This window comes from Bos indicus, chromosome 9, assembly GCF_029378745.1.
Source record: "Bos indicus isolate NIAB-ARS_2022 breed Sahiwal x Tharparkar chromosome 9, NIAB-ARS_B.indTharparkar_mat_pri_1.0, whole genome shotgun sequence".
NCBI classification, from domain to species: Eukaryota; Metazoa; Chordata; class Mammalia; order Artiodactyla; family Bovidae; genus Bos; species Bos indicus.
The window spans coordinates 8,637,693-8,649,513 of NC_091768.1; the positions used below are offsets into that span (position 1 = coordinate 8,637,693).

An 11,821-nucleotide genomic window follows, 5' to 3' on the forward strand; every position below is an offset into this window, starting at 1 on the left:
TCTTATCATTTCTGGTGTTGTTTTTAGTTGTTTAAATTTATTCTTGGTATTTTTTTATTCTTTGAGATTGTGAGTTTTTTCTTGTTTTATTGAAATATAGTTGATCTACAGCGTTGTGCTAGTTTCAGGTATACAACAAAGTGATTTATATGTGTGTGTGTGTGTGTGTGTACACACACGCATATTCTTTTTCAAATGCTTTTTTATCATAACATTTGATTATGGTTCAGAAAACATTGAGTGACTAACGTTCTCTGAAAAAATATATTGACCCTGTGTGTGTGTGGGTTGTTCAGTCATGTCTGATTCTTTATGACCCCATGGACTGTAGCCTGCCAGGCTCTTCTGTCCATGGGATTCTCCAGGCAAGAGTACTGGAGTGGGTTGTCATTCCCTTCTTCAGGTGATCTTTCCCACCCAAGGATCAAACCTGGTTCTCCCACATTGAAGGCAGATTCTTTACCACTGAGTCACAGCAAAGCCTCTGTAGACTGCAGTTATTGGGGGCAGGGAGGGTAAGGGGCAGCTGGTAAGTTAAATTTACTCTATTTTCTATTCTGAAGATGACAGAAAGTTCTACATCCAGTCTGATTATAGATATGAATGTTCCCCAAATGGCTGAGAATAAATACAACAAGAAAGGCAGAACTGTAAAGCTAAGGGCATGTAATAGGCTCTGGGAAAATGTCTCAGAAATACTCAGAGTGGCAAAAAGAAACGTTTGACTGGAATCTGAAGTTCTAGGTCATCTTGGTCTTTTGCTCCGTGCTTAAGGATGTGCATGAAAGCAATATAATGGAAACTCCCCTTTTTGTCAATAGGTGCTTCTCTGTACAGCTCCTCCACTTCCTCCTCTGTAAACCAGTTTCCCATTGCAGCCAGCAGCTGTCTCAAATAATCCTCCTGAATGGTGCCAGTTGCTTCATCAAAGTAAGTAAAAGCGTTTCTGATGACATCTTCCAGATCTGTACCATTTAACTTTTCACCAAACATCGTGAGAAATATGGCAAAGTTCGTGGAACCCTGAGCCTCATTCATCATGGCATCCAGATCCTCATGAGTTGGATTTTTCCCCAGGGAGGCAAGCATGCCACCCAAGTCTTCATTGTTAATGAAGCCATCTCTGTTCTAAAACATCATATTGAAGGCCTCCCTGAACTCCTGAATCTGTGACTGATTGAACATGGACACCACACTGGAGGTTGTGCACTGGGGGTGCTTCTTGGTGGTCTTGGTCTTTGCTCTTTTGCTCGACACGGTGGCAGTTAAATCCCTGCTCAGCTGCGAGAATCCGAAAGCTTCAGGGATCCCCTTGCTGCCCTTTCTGCCACTACCAAATTGCTTCCCTGAATGCTTTTTCATTATAGATTATTATGAAATATTGAATACAGTTTCCCATGGTATACACTGGGTCCTTGTTGTTTATCTATTTTACATATAATAATGTGTATCTGTTAATCCCAAGTTCCTAATTTATTCTCCCCACCCTGATCGCCTTTGGTGACCATGTATGTGTCTTCTATGTCTGGGAGTCTGCTTCTATCTTGTAAATAAGTACATTTGTACCATTTTTTTTAGGTTCCACATATAATATTTGCCTTCCTCTGTCTTACTTACTTCACTTGATTATCTCTAGGTCCATCCATGTTTCTGAAAGTGGCATTATTTCACTTGTTTGTCTGAGTAATATTTCACTATATATATAGACCACATCTTCTTCATCCATGTATCTGTTAATGGACACTTAGATTGTTTCCATGTCTCAGCTATTATAAATAGTGCTTCTGTGTATATTGGGGTGCATGTCTCTCTTAGAATTAAAGGTTTGTCTGAGTATATGCCCAGAAGTGGGAGCGCTGGATCACATAGTAGCTCTATTTTTAGTTTGTAAGGAATTTCCATACTATTCTCCATGGAATAGGAGGCTTCTCTTTTCTCCACATCCTCTCTTCAGTTCAGTCCAGTTACTCAGTTGTGTCTGACTCTTTGTGACCCCGTGGACTGCAGCATGCCAGGCTTCCCTGTCCATCACCAACTCCTGGAGCTTGCTCAAACTCATGTCCACTAAGTCTGTGATGCCATCCAACCATCTCATCCTCTGTCGTCCCCTTCTCCTCTTGCCTTCATTCTTTGCCAGCATCAGGGTCTTTTCCAAGGAGTCAGTCCTTCATATCAGGTGGCAAAAGTATTGGCGCTTCAGCTTCAGCATCAGTCCTTCCAATGAACATTCAGGACTGATTTCCTTTAGGATTGACTGGTTTGATCATTTTTTAGTCCAAGGGACTCTCAAGAGTCTTCTCCAACACCACAGTTCAAAAGCAGCAATTCTTTGGCACTCAGCCTTCTTTACGGTCCAACTCTCACATCCATACATGACTACCAGAAAAACCTTAGCTTTGACTAGATGGACCTTTGTCGGCAAAGTAATGTCTCTGCTTTTTAATATACTGTCTAAGTTTATCATAACTTTTCTTCCAAAGAGTAAGATTCTTTTAATTTCATGGCTGCAGTCACCGTCTGCAGTGATTCTGGAGCCCAAGAAAATAAAGTGTGTCACTGTTTCCATTGTTTCCCCATCTATTTGCCATGAAGTAATGGGACCACATGCCATGATTTTTGAATGTTGATTTAAGCCAACTTTTTCTCTCTCCTCTTTCACTTTCATCAAGAGGCTCTTTAGTTTCTCTTCACTTTCTGCTATAAGGGTGGTGTCATCTGCATATCTGAGGTTGCTGATATTTCTCCCGGCAATCATGATTGCAGCTTGTGCTTCATCCAGCCTGGCATTTCACATGATGTACTCTGCATATAAGTTAAATAATCCGGGTGGCAATATACAGCACTGACATACTCCTTCCCCAATTTGGAACCCGTCCATTGTTCCATGTCCGGTTCTAACTGTTGTCTCTTGACCTGCATACAGACTTCTCAGGAGTCAGGTAAGGTGTTCTCGTACTCGCATCTCTTGAAGAATTTTCCACAGTTTGTTGTGATCCACATAGGCAAAGGCTTTGGTGTAGTCAATAAAGCAGAAGTAGATGTTTTTCTGGAATTCACTTGCATTTTCAATGATTCAACAGATGTTGCCAATTTGATCTCTGACTCCTCTGCCTTTTCTAAATCCAGCTAGAACATCTGGAATTTCTCAGTTCAAGTACTGTTGAAGCCTCACTTGGAAAATTTTGAGCATTACTTCGCTAGCATGTGAGATGAGTGCAATTGTGTGGTAGTTTGAACACCCTCTCTAGCGTTTATTATTTGCAGACCTTTTGGTAATGGAAATTCTGACTGGTGTGAGGTGATACCTCATTGCAGTTTTGATTTACATTTCTTTAATAATTAGTGATGGTGAGCATCTTTCCATGTGACTGTTGGTCATCTGTATGCCAAAGCAAGCCTGAGAAAAAAGAACACAAACTGAAGGCATAACCTTACCAGACTTTAGACACTACTACAGTTCAGTTCAGTTCAGTCACTTGGTCGTGTCCGACTCTTTGCGACCCCATGAATCGCAACACACCAGGCCTCCCTGTCCATCACCAACTCCCGGAGTTCACTCAGACTCATGTCCATGAGACACTACTACAAAGCTACACTAATCAAAACAACAGGGTATTGGCCAAAAAAAGCACACATATTCATCAATGGAACAGAATAGAGCCCAGAAATAAATCCACACACCTAAGATCATTTAATCTTCAACAAAGGAGGCAAGAATATACAATGGAGAAAAGATAGTCCTTTCAGCAAGTATTGTTGGGAAAGCTGAATGGCTTCATGTAAATCAATGAAGTTAGAACACATCCTCACACCATATACAAAAATAAACTCAAAATGGCTTAAAGACTTAAATATAACACAGCACATAAAATTCCTAGAAGAGAACAGGGGCAAAACATTCTGTGTGATAAATCATATCAATGCTTTCTTAGATCAGTCTTCCGAGGCAAAGGAAATAAAAGCCAAAATAAATAAATGGAACCTAGTCAAACTCACATGCTTGCCAGAAAAGGAAACCATAAAGAAAATGAAAAGACAATGTATGGAATGGGAGAAAATATTTGCAAATAATGCAGCCAAGTGCTTAATTTCCAAAATATACAACAGCTCATAGAGCTCAATTAAAAAAAAAAAAAAAAAACTGGACATAACACCGAAATAGATTTTTCCAAAGAAGATACAGAGATTGCTTTCTTAATTTTTCATTCTACTAGTTTGTTGTTAGTGTATAGAAATTAAACAGATTTTTATATTGATTTTGTACCCTGCAATTTTACTGTATTCTTTTATCATTTCTATCAGTTTTTGGTGGAGACTTTATGGTTATACATGTGTGTGTGTGTGTGTGTGTGTGTGTGTGTGTGTGTGTGTATGTACATGCTAAGTCACTTCAGTCATATCCAACTCTGTGTGACCCTATGGACTGTAACCTGCCAGGCTCCTCTGTCCATGGGAGTCTCCAGGCAAGAATACTGGTTTGGATTGCCATGCTCTCCTTCAGGGGATCTTCCCAACCCAGGGATCAAACCCTCTTCTCTCATATCTCCTCCATTCCATTCCTTCTCTAATATCTTCTCCATTTACAAATAGGTTCTTTACCACAAGCAACACCTGGGAAGCCATTATATGTATATATTATATATATATATATATATATATATATATATATATATTCATGTTATCTGCAAATGATGAGTTTTACTTCTTCATCCAAGTTTGGATGCTTTTCTTTTCCCTTGCCTAAACACTGTGGTTAAGACTATGTTGAATAAGAGTGGCAAGAGTTAGCATCTTCGTCTTGCTCTAGATCTTAGAGGGATAGCTTTCAGTTTTTCACCATTGAGTATGAAGTTAGCTGTGGATTTCTCATAAATGAGCTTTAGTATGTGGGATACATTCCTTATGTACTGTTTGTTGAGAGTTTTAACATGAATGAGTATTGAATCTTATTAAAAGCTTTTTCTGTACCTATTGAGATGATAAGTTGATTTTTATATTTCGTGTTGTTAATCTGATTATCATGCTAGGTGCTTTGCACATTTGAACCATCCTACATCCCTGGAATAAATCCCTCTTGATCACGGTCTATGATACTATAATATATTGTCGTAGTTTTCTAATATTATGTTGAGGTATTTCCATCTCTGTTCATTAGAGATATTGACCTGTAATTTTGTATGTGTGTGCTGTACTGGTCTGGTATTGATATCAAGATGGTGCTAGCCTTGCAAAATGACTTAGGAAACATTCCCTTCTCTTCAATTTTTTGGAAGAATTTGAGAAAGATCGGTATTAAATCTTCTTAAAATGTTTGGTAAAGCTATTGAGTCCTGGGGTTTTGCTTTCTGAGAAACTTTTTTAAATTACTGTCTCAATCTCCTTATTGGTGATGAGTCTAATTGGATTTTGTATTTCTTTATGATTCAGTCTTGAAAGGTTGTATGATTCTAAGAATTTATCCATTTCTTCTGTGTTGACCAATTTGTTGGTGGATAGCTGATCATAGTATTCTCTTATAATCTTTTGTATTCTGTTTTATCTATTGAAATTTCTTCTTTCATTTCTGATGTTATTTATCTGAGCCTTCTCTCTTTTTATTTTCTTGAGTCTAGATAAATGTTTGTCAATTTCATTTCTCTTTCCAAAGGATCAGCTCTTAGTTTCATTGATCTTTGGTGTGTTTTTAGTCTCCACTTGTTTATTTCTGTTATGATCTTTATTTCCTTCCTTATACTGACTTTGGGCTCTGTTTCTTCTTCTTTTCCTACTTCCTTTAGATGTAAGTTTAGACTACTTACTTGAGTTTTGAATTGCTGAATTGCTATAAAATTCCCTCTCAACACTGCATTTGTTAAATTCTCATGCACCAGCAAAGTAATGCTAAAAATTCTCCAAGCGAGGCTTCAAAAGTATGTGAACTGAGAACTTCCAGATGTTCTAGCTGGATTTAGAAAAGGCAGAAGAACCAACTGCCAGCATCCTTTAGATCACAGAAAAAAGCAAAAGAGTTCCAGAACAAAACATCTACTTTTGCTTTATTGACTACACCAAAGCCTTTGATCGCAACACACTGTGGGAAATTCTTCAAGAGATGGGAATACCAGACCACCTTACCTGCCTCCTGAAAAATCTGTATGCAGGTCAAAAAGCAACAGTTAGAACCGGACATGGAACAATTGACTGGTTCCAAATCAAGGTAGGAGTATGTCAATCCTGTATATTGTCATCCTACTTATTTAACTTATATGCAGAGCACGTCATGTAAAATGCCAAGCTGGAGGAAGCACAAGCTGGAATCAAGATTTCTGGGAGAGATATCAATAACCTTAGATATGCAGATGATACCACCCTTATAGCAGAAAGTGAAGAGGAACTAAAGAGCCTCTTGATGAAAGTGAAAGAGGAGAGAGAAAAATTTGGCTTAAAACTCAACATTCAAAAAACAAAGATCATGGCATCCGGTCCCATTGAAAGTGAAAATGAAAGTGAAAGTCGCTCAGTGGTGTCTGACTCTTTGCAACCCCATGCCAGGCTCTTCTGTCCATGGGATTCTCCAGGTAAAAATACTGGAGTGGATTGCCATGCCCTGCTCCAGAGGATCTTCCCAACCCAAGAATCAAACCTGCATCTCTTCTCTCCTGGATTGGCAAGTGGGTTCTTTACCACTAGCGCCACCTGGGAAGCCCATTACTTCATGACAAATAGATAGGGAAACAATGGAAACAGTGACAGACTTTATTTTCTTGGGCTCCAAAATCACTGTAGATGGTGCCTGCAGCCATAAAATTAAAAGAGGTTTGCTCCTTGGAAGAAAAGTTATGACCAACCCAGATAGCATATATAAAAAGCAGAGACATTACTTTGCCAACAAAGGTCCATCTAGTCAAAGCTATGGTTTTTCCAGTGGTCATGTATAGACGTGAGAGTTAGACTATAAAGAAAGCTGAGTGCCAAAGATGCTTTTGAACTGTGGTGTTGGAGAAGGCACTTGAGAGTCCCTTGCACTTTAAGGAGATCCAACCAGTCAATCCTAAAGGAAATCAACTCTGAATATTCATAGGAAAGACTGATACTGAAGCTGAAGCTCCAATACTTTGGCCACTTGATGTGAAGAACTGATTCCTTGGAAACTGACTCCTGATGCTGGGAAGGATTGAGGGGGGAGGAGAAGGGGATGACAGAGGATGAGATGGATGGATGGCATCACAGACTCAATGGACATTGGTTTAGGTAAACTCTGGGAGTTGGTGATGGACAGGAAGGCCTGGCGTGCTGCGGTTCATGGGGTCACAAAGAGTTGGACATGACTGAGTGACTGAACTGAACGGATTCTATTTTCTTAAAAATTACCCCCTTTATCATAAAATGTCTATCTTTGCCTCTTGTTACCTCTCTCGTGGCATGAAGTCTATTTTGATTGACGTGAATATGGCTACACCCTCTTTATTTTGCCTGCCCTCTGCTTGGAGTATCACCTTCAATCACTTCTCTTTGAGCCTATGTTTGTTTTTAAAGCTGAGGTGTTTCTCCTAGAGTCAGCATATAATTGGATCTTACTGTTTAACTCATGCAGCTGCTCTGCTTTTGACTGGTGAATGAAATGCATTTATATTAGGATGATTATTGACATATGATGACTTAGTCATGCCACTTTATCTTTTGTTTTCCAATTGTCCTATATCTCCATTGTTTCTTTGTCCTTGTGTTTCTGTCTGCCATTTTAGTTTGGCTGTTTTCTATATTTTTTTTTTCAGATTCCCCTCTTTTTAAATGTTTCCTGTCTCTGCTATATTTATGTTTTGTGGTTGCCACGATGTTTTCTAAAATAATCATTTTATACAAAAAAACACTCCTGTGCCAAAAAAAAAAACAACATCATAGTTAAAATAGTCCTTTCTCTGCTGATAAGAATTTGTCTTTATTTGCCTATACAGATTCCATTCATTTTCTCTTCCTCTTTTATGTTTTTATGTCTCAAATATCCCTTTTTATGTTGCAAGCTTGTTACCAAATTGAAATAGCTATTGTTATTTTTACTGTTTTTTCTCCTTTTAATCTTTATGCTATAATTAAGTGTTTAACAACCTCTTCTGATACAGAGTTGTGGTTTTCTGATCCAGTCTATTTATCACCTTACTTAAGATTTTCTGCACTTTTGCCCTTTCTTTTCCTTTTTAAGGGTGAATAGCTCCTTTCAAAATATCCTGTGAGGCAGATCTAATGGTGATGAACTCCCTCAGCTTACATTTGTCCAGGAAAGCTTTTATTTCTCCATATCCAAAGGGGTAGCTTCCCTGGATAGGGTATTCTTGGTTGACAGATTTTGCGTTCAATACTTTGAGTCTGTCATTCCACTCTCCCCTAGCCTGTAGAGTTTCTGCTGAGACAGCCATCCTTTGTTCCTTGGCTGCTTTGAAATTCTTTCTTTTTCATCGATTTTTTGACGTTTTAATATAATGGGTCTTAGAAACAGTCTTTGTGCATGGAGGTAACTAGGCACTCTCTTAGCTTTCTATACTTGCATACCCTGTTCCTTCCCAGATTTGTAGTGCTCTCAGCTATGATTTAACAAACTCCTACTCCTTTCTCCCTCTGGGATACCCATTATCTTCATGCTGTACTTCCTCATGAAGTTTGATAGTTCTTATAGAATTTTTAAGATCTTCGTTCTCCCTCTTCTTCTACCTGTACCATTTCTATCACTGAGCTCACTTATTCTCTCTTTCTTATAATCTGCTCTGTTTCCAGGGCTTTCTAATGCATTCTTTATCTCATTTATTCAGTTCCTCAGCTCCAAAATTTTTGCTTGGTTCTTTTTAGAGTTTCCATTTCTTTGGTAAATATTCCTTCTGTTCATTAATTTTATTCCTGAGCTCACTGAACTTTCTTTATGAATTTTCTAATACTGCATAGAGTTGTTTCCTGACAGCTATTTTGAATTCTCTATCAGATCACAATATTCTGTGAATTTATCAATTTCTTTGTAGGATACTGTGATACTATGCTTGTTCATGTACTTAATAAGTTGTTTCTCTTTTGGTGCACTTGAAATACTGAACACCTTTCTTCCTTAGACAAAGAGGATTTGTTTTTGTTTTTTCACTTGATTAAGATAATAGTTGCTTGCTCATGTCTAACTTTTTGAGACCGCATGGACGCCCAGGGTAAGAGAAACCCAAGTAAGATGGTAGGTGTTGCAAGAGGGCATCAGAGGGCAGACACACTGAAACCATACTCACAGGAAACAAGTGAATCTAATCACACTAGGACCACAGCCTTGTCTAACCCAATGAAACTAAGCCATGCCTGTGGGGCAACCCAAGACGGGCAGGTCAGATGACAGAATGTGGTCCACTGGAGAAGGGAATGGCAAACCACTTCAGTATTCTTGCCTTGAGAACCCCATGAACACTATGAAAAGGAAAAATGATAGCATACTGAAAGAGGAACTCCCCAGGTCAGTAGGTGCCCAATATGCTACTGGACATCAGTGGAGAAATAACTCCAGAAAGAATGAAGGGATGGAGCCAAAGCAAAAACAATACCCAGGTGTGGATGTGACTGGTGATAGAAGCAAGGTCCGATGCTATAAAGAGCAATATTGCATAGGAACCTGGAATGTCAGGTCCATGAATCAAGGCAAATTGGAAGTGATCAAACAAGAGATGGCAAGAGTGAATGTCGACATTCTAGGGATCAGCGAACTCAAATGGACTGGAATGGTGAATTTAACTCAGATGACCATTATATCTACTACTGCAGACAGGAATCCCTCAGAAGAAATGGAGTAGCCATCATAGTCAACAAAAGAGTCCATAATGCATTACTAGGATGCAATCTCAAAAAAGACAGAATGATCTCTGTTTGTTTCCAAGGCAAACCATTCAATATCACAGTAATCCAAGTCTATGCCCCAACCAGTAATGCTGAAGAAGCTGAAGTTGAATAGTTCTATGAAGACCTACAAGACCTTTTAGAACTAACACCCAAAAAAGATGTCCTTTTCATTATAGGGGACTGGAATGCAAAAGTAGGAAGTCGAGAAACACCTGGAGTAACAGGCAAATTTGGCCTTGGAATATGGAATGGAGCACGGCAAAGACTAATAGAGTTTTGCCAAGAAAATGCACTGGTCATAGCACATACCCTCTTCCAACAACACAAGAGAAGACTCTACACATGGACATCACCAGATGGTCAACACCAAAATCAGATTGATCATGTTCTTTGCAGCCAAAGATGGAGAAGCTCTATACAGTCAACAAAAACAAGACCGGGAGCTGACTGTGGCTCAGATCATGAACTCCTTATTACCAAATTCAGATTTAAATTGAAGAAAGTAGGGGAAACCACTAGACCATTCAGGTATGACCTAAATCAAATCCCTTATGATTATACAGTAGAAGTGGGAAATAGATTTTAGGGCCTAGATCTGATAGATAGACTGCCTGATGAACTATGGAATGAGGTTCATGACATTGTACAGGAAACAGGGATCAAGACCATCCCCATGGAAAAGAAATGCAAAAAAGCAAAATGGCTGTCTGGGGAGGCCTTACAAATAGCTGTGAGAAGAAGAGAAGCAAAAAACAAAGGAGAAAAGGAAAGATATAAGCATCTGAATGCAGAGTTCCAAAGAAGAGCAAGAAGAGATAAGAAAGCCTTCCTCAGTGATCAATGCAAAGAAATAGAGGAAAACAACAGAATGGGAAAGACTAGGGATCTCTTCAAAAAGATTAGAGATACCAAGGAAACATTTCATGCAAAGATGGGCTCGATAAAGGACAGAAATGGTATGGACCTAACAGAAGCAGAAAATATTAAGAAGAAGTGGCAAGAATACACAGAAGAACTGTACCAAAAAAAAAACTTCATGACCAAGATAATCACAATGATGTGATCACTGACCAAGAGCCAGACATCCTGGAATGTGAAGTCAAGTGGGCCTTAGAAAGCATCACTACGAACAAAGCTAGTGGAAGTGATGGAATTCCAGTGGAGCTATTTCAAATCCTGAAAGATGATGCTGTGAAAGTGCTGCACTCAATATGCCAGCAAATTTGGAAAACTCATCAGTGGCCACAGGTCTGGAAAAGGTCAGTTTTCATTCCAATCCCAAAGAAAGGCAATGCCAAAGAATGCTCAAACTACCGCACAATTGCACTCATCTCACACGCTAGTAAAGTAATGCTCAAAATTCTCCAAGCCAGGCTTCAGCAATACGTGAACCGTGAACTTCCTGATGTTCAAGCTGGTTTTAGAAAAGGCAGAGGAACCAGAGATCAAATTGCCAACATCTGCTGAATCATGGAAAAAGCAAGAGAGTTGCAGAAAAACATCTATTTCTGCTTTATTGACTATGCCAAAGCCTTTGACTGTGTGGATCACAATAAACTGTGGACAATTCTGAAAGAGATGGGAATACCAGAGCACCTGACCTGCCTCTTGAGAAATCTGTATGCAGGTCAGGAAGCAACAGTTAGAACTGGACATGGAACAACAGACTGGTTCCAAATAGGAAAAGGATTACCTCAAGGCTGTATATTGTCACCCTGCTTATTTAACTTCTATGCAGAGTACATCATGAGAAACCCTGGGCTGGAGGAAGCACAAGCTGGAATCAAGATTGCCGGGAGAAATACCAATAACCTCAGATATGCAGATGACACCACCCTTATGGCAGAAAGTGAAGAGGAACTAAAAAGCCTCTTGATGAAAGTGAAAGAGGAGAGTGAAAAAGTTGGCTTAAAGCTCAACATTCAGAAAACTAAGATCATGGCATCTGGTCCCATCACTTCATGGGAAATAGATGGGGAAACAG

At 39.2% G+C, this 11,821-nt stretch overlaps 2 pseudogenes; one reads left to right on the top strand and one right to left on the bottom strand.

Annotated features, from left to right (window-relative positions):
• Window positions 1-699: 699 nt before the first annotated feature.
• LOC109563448 (myosin regulatory light polypeptide 9 pseudogene) lies at window positions 700-1,362 on the bottom strand (annotated as a pseudogene).
• A 7,789-nt stretch (window positions 1,363-9,151) lies between these two features.
• LOC139185016 (craniofacial development protein 2-like) lies at window positions 9,152-10,357 on the top strand (annotated as a pseudogene).
• Window positions 10,358-11,821: the final 1,464 nt, after the last annotated feature.